Source organism: Dermochelys coriacea, chromosome 9, assembly GCF_009764565.3.
Source record: "Dermochelys coriacea isolate rDerCor1 chromosome 9, rDerCor1.pri.v4, whole genome shotgun sequence".
Classification (NCBI taxonomy): Eukaryota; Metazoa; Chordata; order Testudines; family Dermochelyidae; genus Dermochelys; species Dermochelys coriacea.
In genome coordinates this window covers 97,440,870-97,463,694 of record NC_050076.1, presented here as the reverse complement: position 1 = coordinate 97,463,694, position 22,825 = coordinate 97,440,870, and the positions used below count along the sequence as shown (strand labels likewise).

General features: G+C 41.8%; 1 long non-coding RNA gene across 1 annotated transcript; it reads left to right on the top strand.

Annotated features, from left to right (window-relative positions):
- The first annotated feature begins 1,765 nt into the window (after nucleotides 1-1,765).
- LOC119860877 lies at nucleotides 1,766-22,517 on the top strand. Its single transcript, XR_005294687.2, has 3 exons — nucleotides 1,766-2,184; nucleotides 4,866-4,979; nucleotides 22,171-22,517. It is a non-coding gene; the product is annotated as an uncharacterized LOC119860877 (long non-coding RNA).
- The last annotated feature ends 308 nt before the right edge of the window (nucleotides 22,518-22,825 follow it).

The window sequence follows — 22,825 nt, the reverse complement described above, 5'->3', positions numbered from 1 at the left end:
AGGCAGGGCCTTATTAAACTTTTTATTAACATCTCAGATCAGGACTTTATTTATCTAGGTAAAAAAAAAAATCTATTGGAAACAAGTTCTCCTTTTCAAAAGATTTCTTAGTCAAACTAGTTTATATAATTATTACCAAAAGAAATACAGAGGATACTTACACTGTCTAATATGCTATTGTATATCACTAGAAACTCACTACTGCTTATGAAACCATCAATGTTATGAAACCCCACAAATACTGAATATTACAGTAAAAATAATAAATATAACACTACCACAAGGTCGGTTATGAACAACAACTACAAGTAGTTTTATGGTTAAGATGACCAAAATACAAACATGTTGCTCTCTTCAATTCCTCATCTAGTGTGCTCCAAATCTCAGCTGCTGAAGATTCAAAAGACCCTCCACAGAAGATACAAAGAGGAAAATAAAATCATCAGACTAACAGACTAGGAGCATAGTTCTAAAAATAATGGGCCAAATCCCACTTTCCTTACTCACACAAATAATTCAACTGAACGAGAGTGCAGGTATAAAGGATGCAATGAGGATTTCCAAACACTGCCCTATAAGGACCAAGGACTCAAACAAGTCACAATACAGCATGTTCAGAGAACCAAGCAGATTACTGTAATGCATAAAGAATCTAATTGAAAGATGTATAAAATGCCCACTCTTTTCAAAATAATTCTGGAGACCAGTGGGTGAGCGATATCACCCTAGTTTAGGAAAGGAAATAAGATCATTTGAAATAGCACCCCTTAGATGAATTCTGTACAGTCCATGTACATTTAAAGAAATAATAGACCTGCCCAAGGCAGAGTCTTGTAAGATTTCTTTAGTACCACAGTGTTGTTGAGAAATAAATTTGTCAGCTTTACAAACTTTTGTACATTCACATAGACAATTCTGGAAACAGTTCAAAGAGCCACAGCTAATCCCACTCTTTTTACATCTACTCAAACATAATACTCTGCTAGATCAAAGACACTAATAATATCATTAGTTGCTTTAATTTAATTAGTGTAGAAATAGTGTCCAGATGAGCCCACCACCTCCATGATTAATGACCCCCCCCAAATCACAGTCCCTCCAGTCTAACTTTCAAGTCACCCCACATCTCAGCTCTGACCTTCTGCATCTCACCCCAGCCTAATTCCAATCTCCTCATCTTCCCCTAGCACTGCATAGGCAAGTTGGGTACAGGCCTAGGGCCAACCAGTTTGGGGAGAAGGGTAACCTGAGCTTTGGCTGGTCTGGTTCAGGTATTGACGCAGGAGCGAGTGGAATTACAACCTGATGCCTGGGGTCACAACCCTACTTGTTCAATTTTAGTTCTGCTATCATGATGGAGGGCTAGCGGGGCCAAATCCAAGTGGGCAGTGGGGTGGCCAGCATTACTCCTTCTCACTTTGGGGCCAAGTCCTGCACCAGTACCTAAACTAGACCAGCCACCATAATCCAGGTTCTGGATGGGGAATTGCAATGAGTGTCCATATGGGGAAGCTAGCCAGAAGAGGGGTGACAGGGTTTGCCTAATGCTCAATAATGCCCTCTCCCCCAACTAGGCCCACCTGTAACTCCCCCTCTTTTTCCTCATAGCTCTGTATTAGCCCCTCAGAATCAGACACCCCCTGCTCCTTGCTTCCCCCCCCTAGGGTCCCACAATGAGGACTCACCCTTTGAGTCTTCTGGAGGAGACCAGGAAGGGACATCTCTCCTCACCTCCCATCTTTGGGAGGAGTATAGTTAGCCCTTCATCTTCAGGGGATCACTCCCCTACTTCTCACCTGAAGGGAGACACTATCTTCAGTGGAAAGGCCACTTCCCTCTCCCTCATGGTGTGAAGGATAGGCCCAGCTGGAGATACTGATTTACTGATCCCAGGGAAAACATCTTAAGATTCTCTGACAAGTTTTCATGCTTATGACTAGAGATGGGAACAGGCTGACTGAGAAAAAGCTCACACCCTTTCACAATAAGTGTCACCTGAGGTGTGGTGGTTGGCAATGGAAGAGTTAACAATGAAGGGGCCGAACAAGTGTTGCCTTTTCTGGGTTGCTTGGCTTTAATTAAGCAGTTCCCAGGTTTGCCTCTGTGGGCACTTTCCTCCACCATGTGGACTGTGATCCTCCCAGAGAGAGGAGAGGAGACGAGACGAGACGAGACGAGACTAAAGTAAGTGAAGCTCTGTAGATAGAGGGGAGAGTTTGTTCTTTTGTCCCTTGAAGAGGAGCTCTGCTGAGAGGAGAGACAGAGCTGAAAGGGCAAGAAAAGTACCAGTCAGGGATAGAGAAGTCCACAAAGACAAATCTCTGTAAAGAAACTGGGTGTGCAGGACATAAGTAGAGCAAATGCAGCAAACAGTCCCAGCTCCCCTAACTACAGAAAGAAGAGCATTCCCAGGGATAGTGAGAGAACAGCAAGCTGCCCTAAAGACACACAAAGCAGTAGGGAAGGGAAACATAACCAAAGTGCTGCGAGGGGAACAAGGAAAATGGAGTCAGCCCTTTAGCTGTGCTGATCTGTTGGCTTGGCCAAACCAGAGATGTGCTCTTGAGTGGCTGTGTCTGTGTCTGTGTCTGATACTGGGACTTGTAGCAGGTGGGTGGAAGAAAAGAAGGGAAGGGGTTGGGCTGGGGGTGTCTGTGACAGACAGAGCTATATTTGGAGCTAGTTCAAAGCTGGGTGGAGGAAGAGTGGGGATTGGAGCTGGTTCAGAATGGAAAGATGGGGATGGAAGGGAAATCACAGTTGGGACATGGGGTGTCCAGAGTAGCTGGAGGTGGTCCTAGGTGGGGTCAGAGTTGTGAGGTTAAGATGAAATTGGCTGGGCTGAGAAAAGAGGTTGGGTGTCTCCGAGCTGAACCAGAAGGAGGGTTAAAAGTTGTGCTGGAACAGAAAGCTGAATGGTGCTAAGTTGGTGGGGTCAGAACTGTTTGGATGTGCAGTGGGAGTCTGGGGGAGTGTGAGATGAGAGGTTTAGAACTGAATGGGGAGGGGGAAGTGGTTTTTGAGATGGGGACTGTCAGAGCCAGGGATGCTATATAATAGCTGTTGTAGTGCACGGTGTGTGTGTGGATTTAGGGGAGGGCTGTTATTTTGTTACATTAGTGGAGGGTGAAGAAACTCTGCCAGCCAAGTTTTAAAAAAGGAGCATTTTAATTATTTCCTCATCAAAAATTGCTAGGTATCTATATTTCAATTACATAAAAATGTTATCTGAAAAGTGAATGTGCCCAAGACTAAAATCAATGAAGCGTAACAGAGAAATGTAAGTCCTGCTTAAGTGGAAATCTGAACATACCCCTACCTGGTGAGTCTTTACCAACACCTTCATAACTATTAATTATTCCCCAGTTTTGGACAGGTTGATAGAATTGATATTGGCTACATATTTTAAATATGAGTTATTCCTATCTTTGGACAATGTTATAACACAAGCTGATTTCCCCTCAAAGGATACCTCAGTAACTTGAACTGAGAAATTAAATAAATAGCAAAATAGGATAAAAAAATATAGGTGACTGTGTGGGAGGGAGGGTAGGGATGGGTGAGGAAGAGGGGGTTCAATTTCATTGTAGCTGGTTGATTTCTTAGAGTGTAAGATGAAAAGCTTGCCGAGAACATCTGTTTCAGAAATAGGCAGTTAAACATGGTCACTATTAACATTGGGTTATTTGTTGTTCTCTCTGTATTTTAATTTAGTCTACAAGTTTTTAAGTGGAGTCCAACATCAAAATGAGATAAACTAGCTTTCTGTAACATTTCAGCAGGTCCTTTTAAAGAAAATATTTTGTTAGAAATATATTTTCACCAAATAATCTTTCCATATTCTACTATCAGTAGATGCTTTTAAAATAGGCAAATGTAGTATTGCAGTAAAGAACTTCATAACTTGCACCATTTGTCCTTGATTCCTAAGTAGAGTTCAGAAAACAGTGCAAAAATCAGATGTTAAATGAACATGCTTTGGTCGTATTCATACTCCCTTTGTATTTGCTTTCTTTGAATATTAGCTGTATTGAGTTTTACTATCAGAAATGGTCATTGAAAGTGAACTTCAGACCTGGATGGGCAAGGATTTGCAAAAACAGAATTTGTTTACAAACACCAGTGTTCACTGGAGACGTTCCTCTGAACTTATCTAATTGGATCAAAGACAATGTGCATTATGTGGGCAATCACAATGAAGCAAAATACTTCTAAATTTCAAATAGTCATTATTAACCCAGGGAGTTTTCAAAATACAGAATACATGCAAATAATTAATACAGAAAATGGCTCTGCTTATGAATATGTGGAAAGCGGGAAAAGCTAAATTTGTTAAATAAATTATTCATTCTGAATGATTCAGTCAGCTGTATCCCTGATGTTAATTTAACCCAGAGCTGCTTTTATCCTGATCTAGGAAAAAGTATGCTATACATATGTCCTCTACAAACACATTAGGGTTTAGAAATGTCACCACTTTGGAGTCATTTCAAGTTTGCTGTCAGTCATTTCTCTTACCAGTGGTACAAACGCTATCTGTATGCAATATTTTTAAAATGATATCTGTATTTAAAATGGGTGATTTGAGCAAAAATCTGTCAATCATTTATTCTATTTCAATATTTCCAAGATTGTAACTTTTCGAGAAACCTGTGTGTGTGTGTGTGTGTGTGTGTGTATACACATACAAATGATAAAGAATTGTATACATATTGACTCTCCAAAATCTACCATCAGGATTTTGTTCAAAGAATTCTACTGCATCATCAACTCAGTGATTAACTGGGGTTGTTGATAATGCAATGGGCTGTGGGTAAATACCTAATGCAATCCTTATTCATTTTCCAAACCTTTTGATATTGTAGGCCATTTAAACCCTATGCTGAAATTGAGGACTTCTAGTCTTGGAAACTCCACTCTGCCCTTTTATTTGTCTAAAGAAAACCATTTATTTTGCTGCATTTGAAGTTAAGAACTAGGTGAGTTCTAAAGTAGCTTCCCCCCATCATCATAAATGATTTGCACATAATTTGTAAATATTTTTGTATCCATGTGTATCCAGATACAAATTCATCACTGAGGTCTTTCATTATAGTAAATCACATTTCATCGATCTATATACAACTTGATTTTGTAAATGTAGAGAGCTGTCAGCCACATGCCAATCAATTATAATATCTAAGTGCAGAATGCACTGTTTAGTATGATGGAATCTATCTACCGTATTTGCAAATGTAACCCCCACACTTCCTGGGTGTGGTATTCTGTCCCATCTAGTGGCACCGAGACCACTTGGAGAGAGATTGAGTCTGCTCTACAGCCTTAGCTAAGGGCCATATGGCTTTTAGCTCATGCAGTAGAGGCTCATGCATTAAGCTTCAGAGGTCCCAGGTTCGATCCTGTTCGCTGACGACCGGGGTCAGTAAGTGTTACAAGTGGGGGCTCATCCAGGATTTCTAAATATCGAGACATGCTTCCTCAGTTAGGGGAAGTATGTAACCCACACACCTCCTGGGTATGGTGTTCTGTTCCATCTAGTGGCACTGAGGCCACTTAGAGACAGATTAATGAATCTGCTCTACAGCCATAGCAAGGGGTCATATTGCTTTTAGCTCCTGCATGAAGGTCCAGAGGCTACAAATTCGATTCTGCTGGCCGACGACTCGAGGGTGGGGGGGGTCTGTCAGAGTCACACAAGCTTCTAGTTGCCTTGATATCTTAGCACTAAACTATGATGAAGCAGAAAAGAGTTTCTTTTTTGTTTTTTGTCTTAAAAATTCCTTTGTTTCCTTGGGTTTCAGAATGCTCCTGAAAAGATCATTTTCCTAATTTGTTGCTTTGACCATATCAGACCCCTCTTTGCCTCTCTGCATTGGCATCATCTTCTCTATCTCTATCAAAGTTAAACTACTTGCCCATATTTCCAAGGCCCTTCATAACTCATCCTTGCCCTAACACCTCTCATTCACTATTCAGAGGTCATCTCCGGCCTCTGATTGGCCCATATTGCCAGCCTCCATTGCCCACTTGTCAAATTTACAAACATGCTCCTTTGTGCTTTCTCCTATGCTGCCCCTCACACTTGGGAGAACCTCCCCATAAACATTCACTACCTCATTGCCCTCCTTCAAATCCCTCATCTACAGTGATGCCATAAAACTTGGCAACAGGCCACTGCCTATCATGCTGACTACCAGGGTCTCATTGCTTCCTTGTACTCCCCCGTCTGTCTGCCTGTATCTGTCTGTTGTCTTTTGCCTTAGATTGGAAGCTCTCTGTTCTGTGTTTCTACTAGTCCTGGTTCACCCATGGCCAGATTAAGGTTATGAGGGGCCCAAGGCTAATGGGAGGGAAGGGCCTATGTATGAGTGACCTATTGCAAACAAAATAAAGTAATCAAACATTTATCTACAAACATATTTATTTTATGTAAATTTAACAAGTTTATTCTACTCTCACTACACTCAATTGTTCAAACAGATGCTTCTGAGTAAGAGGTAGCAGGAGGGATCCGATGCTGTCCTCTTAGGCCTCCTTCCTCCTCGGTAGTGGAGTGCTCATCTGTACAAGGGCGAACACTGCAACATTCCCCATCCTGCTCACCTCTTTCCACCGGGTGCTTCTACCCTCAGCTCTTCTCTGGCACTGTGCAAAGCCAAGCCTGTAGGTGTTTCCCCCAAGCTATGGACTCTACACCACACACCCTCTCCGACTTGACCGCAATCTGGGAGGCAGCCAGCTTTTATTAGGTAAAAGAAAACCACTCCGGTGTAAAATCCACTGAAGTAGAGGAAGTAGGAATGGGAAAAATTACAGTGGGTGGCATTATATTTTAGGCTGGCTGTCTTTGAAAGCTGCCTCCCAGAGTTGCACTGGCTGAAGACAATGCATTAGTGTTTTCATGTTGAATCCAAATATTTGTGGGATGATACCCAGTTTGTATAGGTAATCTCCAGTGACTCACCACATCAGGCCCTTCTGTCACCAAGCTCTTCCACAATTAGAATCATAGAATAGAATCACAGGACTGGAAGGGACCTCGAGAGGTCATCTAGTCCAGTCCCCTTGCACTCATGGCAGGGCTAAGTATTATCTATTCTAGAATGTGTGATTAGCAGCTCTGACATGAGGGTTTTTTTAAGCATGAGTTCTGTGTGCACCAGTGCCCTACAGTTTGCATTTGTTTATTTTAAGCTTTCTGTAAGAAAAAGCTAACAGCTAGAAGTGACACAGATCTTTAGATGGTTGCCCAGTCATAATATTTAGCACTTCTGTACTATGTTAGCTCTTCAAAATCACTGTACAAACAGTAAACAATTCAGCTTTTGAATGACTAGGAGTTGACAAAATAGAGCTAATCCCTGTTGTGTACTCTGCCCCCCTGAACAAAAAGACTTCACTGTAAATCAGCATCTTAGAAGAACCATTAAGGATCTTTCAAAAGAACAGTCCAACCATGGCTGCTGTAGTGACACCCTTGTTACATCAGATCTGGTGTTTAAGGCTTGGGTAGAATCAAGGGAAAGCTTCCCGTTTTGTTATCGTATGTAAATCAAGCAGACCTTGCTTATTTTTCTCCCCCTTAAAGTGCTCAGAGTTGAGGGGAGGAAAGTGAATGAGATTTGGCTTATACCAGGTGTGAAAAAGCAGAAGGGACCAAAATCTATTCTTGTGCAAAAATCTGTTCTCCCTGAAGTCAATAAGACTACACAGGTGTAACAGTCAGCAGGAATTGTCCTGTGTTCTCATTCCCTTCTCGAATCACACACATCCCATGCTTATCCACCATTTCCCGCTTGGGAAAGAAGTTAGTATGAGCTGGGGCAGAAAAATGAGGACTAACTTCAGGTTTATTTAGCTTAAAGTTTTTGGAGTGAAACTCAAAAGAAATCAAATGTGAGGTACTTTTATGATGGATTGAGCTGCTAGAGAACCAGCAAATGGACAGAACCTGCCTTTAGCCTATTCAGCCAGTCTTTCTATCATAGCCTGCTAAGAAGAGGATTTAAAATCCTTGAGGGCTTAGGCGCTAACTTCTGCTCCCATCGGTGGGTGCTTGACCCCCCCCTTGCACCCCCGTCCCTGCCCCAACTCCACCCTTTCCATGAGGCACCGTCCCTGCCCCACCCCCATTCCAACCCCTTCCCCAAAGTTTCTGCCCCCTCCCTGCCCCATTCTGACACCTTCCCCAAATCCCCACCCTGGCCCCACCTCTTCCCTGCCTCCTCCCCAAGCAGGCCACGTTCCCGCTTCTCTCCACCCCCTTGGAGCAGCAAAACAGGTGGCCAGGCGGGAAGCGCTGGGAGGTAGGCAGAGGAGTGGGGACCCAGCGCGCTCAGAGTAGGAGGTGGTGGAGGAGGAGGTGAGGGGAGGGGAGTTGGCTGCCGGTGGGTGCAGAGCACTCACTAATTTTTCCCATGGATGCTCCAGCCCCAGAGCACCCATGGAGTTGGCGCCTATGCTTGAGGGAGAGGGGAGGGAGAAACCTACAAGATTGTGTGTTGAGCTTTCTCCAGTGCTTTTGCAACCCCTTAAAACTACAAAGATGCCTTGGCCCATGGAACTAGGCTGAACATAAAGAAAGAATGGAGTTGTCCTGTGCATCCCAGTTCAGAAAAATACATCAAAGGAAAACACTGGATGTCTTTGATTTTTAGTACAGTTCAATACAATATTGAACATAGTGCATCATAAATCTGAAGCCCCTCGATGGAAGGTTCTGTAAATGTTAAAGGACTGGTATCCAGAATGGGATGTTTTTTTTTCCCTACAAATGTGTGGGAATTCGATCCTTATACGTGGGAGGGGCAATAGTTTTGGCTGGAGCTGAATAGACTGTGTGCAGTTTCTGTACAAGCCTCCCACCCAGCGCTCTGATACTGCCTCTTCCCCCGCATCACCCCCTTGCCCTCCCCCCCCAGGCACTCAGCAGTTGCCCAGAAATGGGACCCTGCACACATAGAAAATGATGGTGTTGGGCACTAGGACCCAGGACACAGCGTCCTGGTCTGGAGCTGCCTGCCAGCCTCAGCGGAGGAGAAGGACAGAGGGAACTTCTTCCCTCCATGACAGCTAAGCAGAGCTCTGGAGAAATCAGGGGTGGGCAGAGCTGTGGGGCAGGGGTAGGGGGCTAATGCCTGCTCAAACTATGGGTTCCTGTGGTAACCAGATTTTTAGTGTCTGGTCACCAGTGTTAACCGGATGTCTGGCACTATGTTCCTGCAGCACAGGGAGATGCAGGTGGGAGGGAGCGGAAGCAGCTGGCTGCTAGCCCAGCTGAGCTCCTTCCAAGCCACAGGGGGCTGCTTTGCCTTTCCTTCTGGCAGGAACGCTCCAGTAGGGCTGCGTGAGCACACTCGCTCCCCCCTCTCTCCTCACCCCCTGCCTGACCAGTAGGCCCTAAAAAATAAGAGGGCTAAGGCTATAGCCTTATTAGCCTGATGGTTAATCCAGCCCTGGGTCCATGACTAGGGTTTCTAGGTGCTATGGTAATATAAATAAAAAAAATAAGGGGGGGGGGTTGGTTTGGTTTGGTTTTTTAACGGGTGACATTTCTGGGAAATAGTTTATCATAAGCGGATCTTTTGTTTCAGTCTGATCACAGTCAGGATTATGGTCCGCCTCGTGTCCTCTGGAGTGCCACAACTCGATCCCTGCTGCTGAGTATGCTAAATTGTTGTCCTTCTAGCTACAGGTTTCAGAGTAGCAGCCGTGTTAGTCTGTATTCGCAAAAAGAAAAGGAGTACTTGCTGTAGCTCACGAAAGCTTATGCTCAAATAAATTTGTTAGTCTTTAAGGTGCCACAAGTACTCCTTTTCTTCTAGCTACAGTTGTTTTAGAGCATCACAAAGGCTCAGTCAGTCACTGAGGTAGCCAGATTTCAATCCCAGTATGGGTTTTGTAAATTAGGGCAAGGACTTTGAATTCTGTTCTAGGATGAATGTGGAGTAACGGGTTCATGCTGGCCTTTTTATTTATGTGGGGAGCGGGAATGCAGCTGCCTGGTGTTGTGTTCCCCCACAGAAGCAGCAAGTTGCAATAGTTGAATCTAGAGTGAAACTGTGATTAGACTCTTGGCCAAAATGACATAGAATTGTAGAATATCAGGGTTGGAAGGGACCTCAGGAGGTCATAGAGTCCAACCTCCTGCTCAAAGCAGGACCAATCCTCAACTAAATGGTACTGTTTCCTAGCCAAGGAGATAGAGAAGAAGGCATTTGTTACCACGGTGACATAATGTGTCACATAATGGAGCAGTGAGGAGTCCACTGTGACACCAAGAGTTTACATCACTTTGACTTTCTTTGGTCGGATGTCTTTTATTTTTGGCAAGGTTAGAGTATTGGCAAGGTTTCCATAGCATTTCTCGCTACGTTGGGTCCATCTTTTCTAGATGGATTTTGAGTTCGTTAGTATCCATCCATCCATCCATCTGCTATTCCCTTCTTAGCTTTGGGATATCTTGGTGGAGAAGATTGTTGATTTGAGTGTTGTTTCCACACTGATGGCATGTGAGTCCATGGCTTTCCATCCCTTTGAGCTGCCTTATATTGACATTAAAGAGGTGAGTATAAAATATTGAGCTTTGAGAGCATGGTGGAGCACAAACTAATTTCCTTTCCATAAAAAGTTCTGATATTTCAATTTGGTTTTGTCCCAAATCAGGATGAAAAGCTGAAATATTAAAATCTTTCTGAGAATGAAATATTCTGAAAATGTTTAATTTGGAAGTGATGAAATGTTTCATTTTGGCATTTTTGATCAAAATGAAACACTTTGATATTCCTAAACTGAAATATTTTTTGAACTGACCTGGAAAAACTAAATTTCAAGTCAGTTCAAGATTAAACTGCATTTTCTGGTGGAAACATATTGTGTCATGGAAGTTGTATTTTTTTGTCTGATCTTCCCATTCTTTCCTATGGGCTGGCATCCCTGGCCAGACTACATCTCCCATGATACACCATGGTGCTCAATCAGAGGGAAGATTATATTATATCATGGGAAATGATAGTTTGGCTTGAGAGACCAACCTATAGGGGAAGAGATGATCTCAGGTACCTCAAATTATAACTCTCATGAGTCAGTGCACCAAAATAAGGAAATGCAGCTTAATGTCAAATATGGTAGAAGTTAATTCTTAAAGACTCAATTTGCATGTGAAGCTTTAACCCTTTGGTTCTATTAGGGCCCAGCCCTGCAATTCTGTGCCTACAAACTCCCTACTGTCTTCAGGGTCATGACATTGCACAGATTACTGAATATAACATTTTATTTGGCTGTGCCCTCTGGTTTCACTAATAGCCAGTGGTAGTTATCAGTTGAATTATATCCGATATTCTATATTTCGGGTAGTCTTTCGAAACAAAAAGCCCTCCAAAAAGTGACCTTGCCTAGTGTCACATGCTCCTCTCCCTCAAAATATAATGAGCTAAATTCTCTACTTATGTGACTACACTGAAATCAGTGTAGTCCTGCCAGCCAAAAGCTTGTACCAAGCAGAAGAATTCAAAATATTAGATTGGGATCTTAATGTAAGAACCTCCCTCTTGCATGGGTCATCAGAAGGATGGGAATCTGTGATCTTCAGCACCTTAGTACAGATCTGACCTAAAGAAATAACTCCTCAGCTAACCAAGATAACTGGGCATTTTCCTTTAGTGGATCTGTCATTCAAAGTGGACAGGAAACACATTTTGCTGGTGTGCTACATCTATACAATATAAATTAGCTTAAATAATAAATTAACAAACATGTTTCTATAAAAATATTACGGTAGCAGAATATTTATTATATATCTATTTAATCTGGTTCCCCAAGACTTTGGGAAAAAACTACCTCCCTGTCCAAAAAAGCCCTTATGTTTCCCTGTTCCTAACTTAATATTTTCCACTGAGAAATTCTTCTCTCCTCAAATTTGACAATTTAGAAATCATATACTTCTAAATAAAAATCTAGTGAGATGAACCTAACGTCTGACTCATGGTAAACGTCTAATGTTTAATTTTCTAAATATGGAGTAAAACCGCCACCAGTGTGTTCCAAGCAGCTTTGATGGGTAATCTTCTCCTTGGTACATAGGATGCTAGAACAAACTTCAGCATCATATATACAGGTAAGACTATAGAAAAAGGCCTTGAGAAGTTTAAATTTTTCACAATTTATCTGAGTAAGAGGAGCTTCTTAAATACAGAGAAGTGGAAAATAGAACTATTAATCTCAGCAGCTGACAGGGTATATTTCACCCAGAATTTAATAGACAGGACTACCTAGACTTGTTGTTCCAAGAGTCTTTGCTGCTATTCAATGATTGTCTGGAATGAAATATTCCCTAATGTACACTTTAGGGAAGGGACGGGGAAAAATGGTATTTCAAGAAATCATTTCAGAACAACTAATAAAATAAATAAAGAGGTACAACTAGTCCAGTGTGCTTCAGCATTGTTCTCAAAAACAATACATTATTAAACTGGTGCTGCTATCTCAACTAGTTATCTAGAACACAACTAAACTAGAACTGTGGTGAGCCTGACATCAACTAAGTGACACAAGATAACTACAAAAAGCTTCCTAGAATGGCCTTTCTTACGACGACCAGAAGGATCTAATGTAATTAAGTTAATAACATAACCCTGGGTGATGGCTGAAATTCAGAGCAAGAAAAGCTGAAAGTGAGCTTCAGGGAATGCCTATATTTTAATGGGGGAGAAGGGAACCCGTGACTACGTCCTACTGTAAGTCTTTTGATAATAAGCAGTGAAAGCAATATAGAACTTACTAGGCCATTAGATGAAAATCTTGGAGAGGATTTATGGGTTGGAAGGATGAAAAAGGTGGATACCACACAATAACCTTAAATTAGAAATAGATTGCTCAAAATGTGCCATTTTAACGCTTATTCACATTGCTTATGTTTTCCTTCAACAGCCTTTCAAATAAAACCTTGCTCACCTGAGCATTTGTAAAGACAGAAATTAAATGGGGGAGGTAGGCCACAAATCCCAACAAAGAGTTAAAGAGTTTGGTTTTCTTCCATAAAAATACCTGCTATTTATTTTACTTTATTGCCATATTCACCTAACTCTAGTTGTCGCTAAAATATGTACTCCTATCTCATGCACGTGTTCAGTGAAATCCTGGACCCATTGAAATCAGTGGAAAAATCTCCATTAACGTCACCAGAGCCTGGAGCGTGTCCTCCTTGAAAGGAAACGAGGTGGTCAGATTAGAAAGATTAAACTAGAAATGGCTGGGTATGATAACAGAGGTGCAAGATGAAAGGTGAAGAAAGTCTTTTGGGGAATGAGATTAGGGAGACCCAAAGCATCTCTGTTTCATTACACCTTTTAGAAGCTCTCCGTTCATTCCAAACACAGAAAATATATCTTGTTCAATCCATTACAGCAATACTCAATATCCTCTCTCATTGTCTCTCTCTGACACAATCCTGCAACATGCCAACCACCTTCTTTCAAGTGCCGTGTGCTCTCAAATCTCATTGATTTATAGTCTATACACATATCAATTGTTAGTGTCATGCTAACCTTTATCTCAGACATAAGGGAAATACCTTTTCTGTCTCAACTGTACTTGCGGAAAAAATATGATATAGAGATCCATGTAAGAATCAGATTTTAGCTAAATCTGTGCAGCTCTCAATTGCTTTTCTGTACATTTTTATACTAGCTCTTTCAACATTGCCCTGCCCTCTAGATCTAAAAGCTGCATTAGCTGAAGTACAAGAAAGTCAAGTGACTTGAAGGATTACAAAAATGAACTACCCAATCATCCAGATTAGCCAAAAGTTTGGATACCTCTCCTGGCCTCCACCTACCTTTCCACTCAACTAATATCCCAGCCAGCACAACACACACAGGTATCCAAATGGGGAAATTTTATTACAATTGAATAAGACTTTCATTCTATCATTTGACTAGAAGCTTCACACCAAGGTCCAGCCTAATGGTAGGGTCATCTATTCTGCTATTTTGGTAACGCTTGTTTCTTATGGTAGGCGGCACCAAGGTCATGTTGCAGAGACACCATTCTCGGTTCCTGGAGGCCAGCACATATTTGGTCATTCAGCAGTAGCCCACTTGCTATGTAAAGAACAACACTTATGTGTGAGCAGTGACATTTGTCCAGTGATAGGTTGTCTAGGAAGAAATAAAGACACTTAAGGATTTACAGAGACACAGCGTGTAGAACTTATTACATCTGATGTTATGAATAGTAAGACTTATTTTTATGCAACGTTGATTACTAATTTCATAATAGCATAGGGCAAGATCCCAGATATTCAATTGAAAGGAAGAGAACCATATTTAAAAAACCACCCACAAACAAAAACTATTGAGCCTAAAATGTGATCTCACTTAACTGTATTTACACTGATGTAACTCCACTGACTTGGATGCAATCACTCCTGACGTCAGATTCTGAACCATTACCCTGTCAAGTTAGCTACTCCTCTTCCTGACAACAGGATAGAATCCCAAGATGTTGCAGCAGTTCCCAAAGTATCAAAGCATACTTTAAGTTTTGTGGCTCTTAAAGCATTGCTCAGTGCAAGAATTCAGAGTATTCATATTTCTCTTAGTTGTAACATTATCACATAACCACTAAGAATTAGAGCTGGTTAGAAAAGTTTTGATGAAATTTCTTCAAAATATGTTATTTTGTAAAAGCCATATAGTTTTGTAGAGGAGTATCTGTTTCAATTAAGTTTTCACTAGGGAGCTTTTTTTTTTTTTTTGGAAGGGAGAGAGAGAGATGCACACTCTGAAGCCTTATTGGTTAGGGCATTGATCTTGGAGGCAGCAGACCCATATGAAACTCCCTGCTCTACCTGATACAGAGTGGTATAGGATGCAAAGCTCTGTTCTAACTCAGAGAGAGCAGGAACTTGAGGCTGTGTCTTCCCTATAGCCAGTGCCCTGACCAGCAAGCTAGAGATGCATATACAGACATTGAAAAAGCTCAGGTTTTGATCTGAAAAATGGATATTTTGACAATTGCATCTCATGAACGTGTTTGAAAGGTCTCAGTTTTGTCCCAGCGTGTAACAAAAACAAATTCTGAAGCCTCGAAAAAAAAATGAAAAAAATGGTCGTCCTTTGGACAGCTCTGCTAAGAACTTTGGGCACACTTGAAGGTCCTTTCCTCTTTCCCTTCCCCAGTTGTCTTGTGTGCTTACATATTGCAAAGGCCCAATAAAATGTGTTAATAGGCAGAAAACTTTTTTCCAATATGTTGTTCTTGGAACTTAAGACCAGCCAAGTACATCGTTTAAGTTAAAGTCAGTGAGCTCAAGCAGGACAGTTGCAAGTGAAAAGACTGACACTGTTAGTGATTTATATCAATTTAAGATGAGCTGGGAAACAGTGGTAGAAAACAATTCAAGCCGAGGCTAAACCTAACCATGCCTGGAGAGTGAATCTTTTGCAAAAGTCTTTTCAGTCAAAATGAGTTGAAGATACAAGGAAGGAGACAGGAGAATTAAAGAATATAAACAACAGTGGCTAATCTAAACTCAGAGAACCTTACAGTAAAATCTGTAAAGGGCAGCTCTATGTCATACAGACCATTATTACATGAAGTCTCACAATTATAGATGGGCAGAAATTTCCCCTTCAAATGAATTTTTATTGGAAAAAAACAGTTTGCACAAAAATCAAGATTTTCAAGACCCTTTTGGTTTTCCCATTGGGGAAAATCTAAGCAAAGTATGTTATTTTGGGTTGGTGCAACCTGAATCGAATATTTCAGTTTGGTGATCTGACCAAACATAGGAAACATGGGAAACATAAGGGCTTTTTTGGACAGGGAGGTAGTTTTTTCCCAAAGTCTTGGGGAACCAGATTAAATAGATATATAATAAATATTCTGCTACCGTAATATTTTTATAGAAACATGTTTGTTAATTTATTATTTAAGCTAATTTATATTGTATAGATGTAGCACACCAGCAAAATGTGTTTCCTGTCCACTTTGAATGACAGATCCACTAAAGGAAAATGCCCAGTTATCTTGGTTAGCTGAGGAGTTATTTCTTTAGGTCAGATCTGTACTAAGGTGCTGAAGATCACAGATTCCCATCCTTCTGATGACCCATGCAAGAGGGAGGTTCTTACATTAAGATCCCAATCTAATATTTTGAATTCTTCTGCTTGGTACAAGCTTTTGGCTGGCAGGACTACACTGATTTCAGTGTAGTCACATAAGTAGAGAATTTAGCTCATTATATTTTGAGGGAGAGGAGCATGTGACACTAGGCAAGGTCACTTTTTGGAGGGCTTTTTGTTTCGAAAGACTACCCGAAATATAGAATATCGGATATAATTCAACTGATAACTACCACTGGCTATTAGTGAAACCAGAGGGCACAGCCAAATAAAATGTTATATTCAGTAATCTGTGCAATGTCATGACCCTGAAGACAGTAGGGAGTTTGTAGGCACAGAATTGCAGGGCTGGGCCCTAATAGAACCAAAGGGTTAAAGCTTCACATGCAAATTGAGTCTTTAAGAATTAACTTCTACCATATTTAATTCTAATGTCACTACATGACTCTTTACTATCCACTCTACTTCTTTATATGACCCATCTGTGCTAGTGCTCCCAACTATATGAGGTCTATTACAATTCTAGTGTGATAAACACCTTCAACATTCAATTATCAGTTTCTGAAGATGCTACTCTAAAGAGGTAATATATTTGCAAATATCTGCACTGATTATTAGCATTGTGTTAATGTTGTCATATCATTTGCTTCCTTATAGTATCTGTCACAGCCTTCACTTGGCTTTACAGGGTCTAATCCTGTACCAAGTTTGAATGCTTGGTACTGCCCTGGCAATGAAGGGTGAAAAGAATCTGTCTCTTCTCTCCCCCCCTCCCACACCCTGTCGTCTTCTCAACTGCAGATCATGGAAAAGGAAGTGGAGGGGCTTTTAGTTACTTGCAAATTTCCAGGTCCTTCCCACTCCAAACACTCCCTGCAGTAAGCTACTTGGAGCTCACTGTGAAAAGGGCACGTGGACCCTGAATTTGAGCACCATGAATCCTCTGCTCCCTGTGCCTAGCTGCTCTGTTGACGCTCCGTAGTGGAGGTGAAACTCCTTTTGATTTGCACCTGCAATTCCTTTTGTGGGTACCTAACTGCAGGCACAATTTCTGAGGGTGTACATAGCTACAAAGTCTGGTGTCTTCATTGGGAATTTCAGTGGGCTTTGGATAGGCCTGAGAGAAACCCGGCCTCGGTGTGACTTTTGAACATAACCCTTGATGTATATGGGAGATTGTCTTGGTTGAAGCTGGTTTCATCACTCTGTAATATTTTCAGCATGAAGAAGCCTCAAATACTGAGGAAATCATATTTACTTAGCTAAGATTACATCTACTCTTCAGTGGTGTGCATGCTTCCTGGAGCCGGTAGACAGACACGCACTGGTTTTGCTTGAGCTAGTTTGCTAAAAATAGCAGTGTAACCAGGGGCAGCATGGGCAGTGGCTTGGGCTACCCACCTGAGTACATACCTAGGGGGTCTGTGTGGGACTGTACTCTGGCAGCTACCCAGGGGGGAAAAAAGGACGCTTTTAATGTAGATGCAACGTTTTGTGAAAATTCATTTGGTGGCTGAAGACTTCTTGGTTATTCTTTCAGTTGCTTGGACACCGTGTCTGAGCGAATGCAACGGAAGAAGAATTGTATCTTCAAAATGTGGGAGATGGTGCCACTATTTTTATGGCATGTGACTTTCATGCCTGCTGAAGGAAAAACCATTCTTCCGTTCTCTCATGCTACATAGGCTGTGCCATGCTAGAAGACAGCTATGACAACCAGCATTGCTTGTCTCAACCAAAAATTTGGATTTGGGATCCCTGTATGCTACATGAATTTTCCTGCCTGTTCTATCATTTTCCATACATTATTTATAATTTGTTTCTGTCACTACCCACAGTATGCTAGGAACAGCATGCAAAGAAGACCTAGTTCTGATAGATCACAAGATGTGATCATCTCTATTGCTTTTTGTTTTATTTATTGAGAAATTAACCTCTTGATGAAAATTAAAGAGGACTTGATAAGGGGCCCCGCGCAGGAGTTACGAACTTTAAACTTTGCATGATATTTTAGGAAAACCATAATCCATCATAGACCAATGTTTCAGAATATCTATTGTGACTCTGGTCTTCCAGCACAAGAATAAATGTAGTTTAGATGTTAGCACAATAAACCAAGCCTGAGACCACCCTCTGCAAGCTCCTGAGAGCATTGAACTCCTAATCAGTTCAGTGGAGGTCCTTTGGCACCTAACAGGAAGTCCTCTGCACCTTGCAGGATCAGCCCCCTGTTGATAGTCCCAAATTCCCAAATTGTTACTTGCCACTAATGCAGGCCACTGGTGGGCGAAAGTGTAGTGTAGACAGAACTTCAGTGTTTTATTACTGTCTTGACTAATCCTGCTTGGTGTTTAACAAATACCTGAGCTTTGTGTGTGTTCCACCCTCCGCCATTGCTACCATCAGTGGAATTGCACTGGTAGTGAATTATACCAATGAAATTTGTGAGTGTAGATAGACCCCAAGTATACAAAAGAAAACAGATTACTCAAAAAGCACTGTCCAGAAGCTAGAACTAAAGTGAGACAGCCCTCCAGAATGTTTTACCAGAATGCTTAAATCTAGCCTTGGTTCTGTTTGAACACAGACCATGTGCCCGAGTTTTGTAGAAATCTTTTTCACAGCAGAGCTCTTGCGTTGCAGGCAGACAATTTTTCAGGATGATTGCTGCTGCCCAGCTCCTGTGTGGATACCCAGACAATTGGGAGAGCCACTTCTAAATCTCCTTAACGATAGAATTTAGCCCCAAGTATTATGCTTGGAAGAGGAAAATGGCTTTTAGCGGGAATTGTGAGAAAAGTGTCTCTAATATACAAGAGAAATCGACTTTCTCTATAAATCTGTAATCTATTTTCTCTAAATACTATACGGGACCAATTTGCAGACTAGGAATGTGTGTGTGGTTGTAAACACGCACATGCATAGTACTGAAAATGTACAAGTCACACATTTCAAGAAGTGCCTGCCTGAATGTGCACTCAAATCCCTGACTGTGTTTGCCAAATTGTGCATGCAAAACTAGCATGAAAGTCCTTATATTTTGCATATGTGCATTTCAGTGGGTTGATGGCCCTAAACATTGACATTCTGCCAGATGCGAACTGAAAACCAAGAATACCTGGTGTGTGTGTGTGTGTGTGTATATATATGTATAACAGGAACACTAAAATGACCTTAACAATAACATTGTTGGATGTGGTAGAATGATACCAAATGAATTTTCACCTGCAGAAGACCAAGGTCTGGTTTACATTTTCAGACTTGATCCCTTCTGTTTATTTTAATTTTTTGTTTCTGTGTCCTTAAATAATTCCTTGCATCTCTATTATTTCTGATACTTCCCCAGGCTACAAGGAGAACTGTCTCTTTTTGTTAGCTTATTTTCAAACTGTAGTAATAATCCAGTGAAGCCCTGAATAATAATTTGCTGTTCATGTTGTCAACAGACAATGACTATTTCATGCCAGGATGAACATGGGTTCTGAATCTTTAAGATCATGTAGTATCAAACTTCAAATTTAAATGTGTTGAAATGACATGGAAGAAAGCTCTGATTAATAGCTATTAGCATTAAACTTGGCATTTTATTTAAAACACATGGCACATGCTTAAATGTGCTGCATTTTCCTCGAAGCATTTCTCTGATTATTTTTAGAGAGAGTTTCTGAGCTGTGCTAAACAGAACTATCCAGGTGTTCATATTGTCTCATAGTGCCTGTGTGACAAACATACCTCTTCTCATACTAAATTGGTGTCTTACTACTTCCAGTCATAATTACTTGTGGGGTGTTTTGCATCAGTGGTTCCGGTTCCATGTGAAGTTTTGTGTCAAGTTTAAGCACAATTTATAATGCACCAGTTGTGTCACGTTGTATGTGACTGACTTTTTTTTTTCTTTAAATATAAAAAGCCAGTTTTCAAGCCTTTGCTAACAAAGGACTAGATAGGACAAATCATATCAGTACAGTGGAATGGGTGGGACGTAACTGCAGGGAACAGGAAGTAATTGCTTCTGAGTAACAGCTCGGCTGTATTGACCAATGCATTGAGTGGGCAGAGCCAAGTGTCCACCCGCTTTTGCTTACCATTCATCAAGCAGATGTTTCTTTTTAGGGAGTTGTCTCTTAGAGAGGTCAATCTACAGAAGCGAAGGGTTCTAATATACTTTAGAATGTAATGTCATTGGATCTTATAATAAATTTTGAAAAGATTCTATTTTGAACCAGATCTTTAAACCATGATTTGAGGACTTCAGTAACTCAGCCAGAGATTAGAGGTCTATTACAGGAGTGGATGGGTGAGATCCTGCAGCCTGCAACGTGCAGGAGGTCAGATTAGATGATCACAATGGTCCCTTCAGACCTTAAAGTCCATAGGCACAGGAAGTAGGGATGCGGGGGGTGCTGCAGCTCCCCAGGTTTTATGCAGAACCTCTGGCCTTGCTCCCCAGCCACTGGCTCTGCACATAAAACCTGGGGGTGTTTGCTATGCCTATGCCTATGCAGGCCCCCGGCCCTCTGCCTGCACTCCGCTCCCCACACGTCATCTGGGGGTCGGGTCCCGGCCACCAGCCCCAACCCCACTGCCCGGCCTTCACTCCTGGGTCCCACCCCACTCCTGGCCCCACGCCCAGGGCTCTGCTCCTGGGGCACCGGCCCCGCTTTCTGGCTGCCGGCCCCTGCCTGGGGCTGCACACCCAGCCCCATGCCCACCCCCAGCTGTGGCCTTGGCCCCCTTACCCCTTGTCCTGGAGAGACAGCCCTGTTTCCAGCCTCAGGGGTAAGGGGGCTGGCTTTCAGTGCCCCCACTACTAAAAATGTTCCAGTGCCACTGTTAAAGTCTGAGTGTTTAAAAACACACATTATACTAGTGAAGAGGGAGAGTTTTCAAGACCTTGGGAATTGGGAGGCAAGCCACCACCTCTGTGTGCTTAGTGGAACTGCATTTATTTATTTAACGTGGACTTCTGTAGCAGTCTCACTGAATTCCTTCTCATACGACAGCATTCTTTGGAGCTATCTGGTGCCTGCCTGGCTCGGAAGGTATTGGAAACTAGACTGTTTCTGTTGAATCAGGGTCCTCATTATTTAAAACAAATTATGTTAAAAATGGCATGTATTTGGAATCTTCTGTAAACCTATCTTCAAATCTTGTTCCGTTTGCCTTTTCTCACTGTACTTTACCTGTTAATAGTTTTATTAATATATCAATCAGTATCCAGGAAAGGTAACGTGGAGGGATCCTTATGAATTTGTTAGCAATCCTGAGTTACATGCACAGCAAATTATAGCTGGAGTCACATAACTGGGTTTAATTCCCCTCCACCTCCCAAGAAGTGCTGTTAGCATGCCCTGATTCTGATACAGAAAAGAATTTTATGCTAACCAGCGCTTACATGCTCTATTGCTAACTTCTACTGTAGCATCTTCCTAAGGAGCTCGCGTTGAGCTTACTGCTCGTTGGGGGATCCCTGTACCCAGGCAGAGTTCACTGCAGGATCGGGACCTTAGTGTCTCACTTGCATTTAAAACTGCAGATTGAATTTAAGTTTTCTAATAAACAAAATAGCTTTCGGATTTCAGAAGTTTTTTATTGTTTTGTTTTAAATATAAGAACCTTTTGAAAAGGTTCTAAGATGGGGGTGGGCAAGGCGGACTGCCAGAGAGTTTTACATTTGCATGGCTGCCCGCAGCTTCCAGTAGCCGCAGTTCACTGTTCCCAGTCAATAGGAGTGGCGGGAAGCAGCGGCCAGCATGTTCCTGTGGCCCGCTGCTTCCTGCAGCTCCCGTTGACTGGGAACAGCGAACCGCGGCCACTGGGAGCTGCGGAGGGGCCATGCCTGCAGATGGTCAATGTCAGCAAAATGTCTTGTGGCCCGCAATCAGATTACCCTGATGGGTCGCAGATTGCCAACTGTTGTTCTAGAGTGTTCGAATCCACAGCTTCTGCAGATTGACCCCTCCAAGTGAAAAACCCCTGGAAAAGAAATATCTGCTTGGTGAATGGTGTCTTAATATTTTTTTTTTTTTTTTTTGTTCCTCTGCAGTAACTCAATGTCTGCCATGGATCTGGATATGCTGCCATTAAATGCCTATTTTTTATGCAAGTGAACCTGAAATAGGTTCTGAGATCCCTGCTGCAACATACTGAGAGTTCTCCTTTCTGATTTATTTTAGTGGCATCCCACAGGATCATGTCTTACGTCTACTTATTAGAATGGGGTTGTTGTTGTTGTTTGTTTTTCTTTCTACCTCAACTGCAACAGCTGCATGAACACTGATATATTTAAGTCCTTATCTTGCTTTTTCTAAATCCACTTCGATTTGCTCACATACATATTACAGAATTATGCTTACACTAAAATGCTCTGACTGTGTCCAGATATAATCCACACCTGTGTTACGTACTGTGAATTTGTTTTATGGAATATAATTTCTGATGCAATTAAAAAAGCCCATCTAAGTATGCTTTCTCCCTTAGTAATGGCTGGATATCTTGTGCTGTAACAGTGAGAGACGTTTTCTTCTTCCTATAGGCTACATACCAATTGTTTAGTCAAACCATTAATCGCCACATCAGTTTGCTTAACTCAGTAAAACATATCTATGGGTGCATCTATGCAGCACTCTTCTTTTGGTGGCATGTAGGTACATGCATATCTAGTCTCCTCTAGAATGGGTATAATAGCAACACAGCAATGA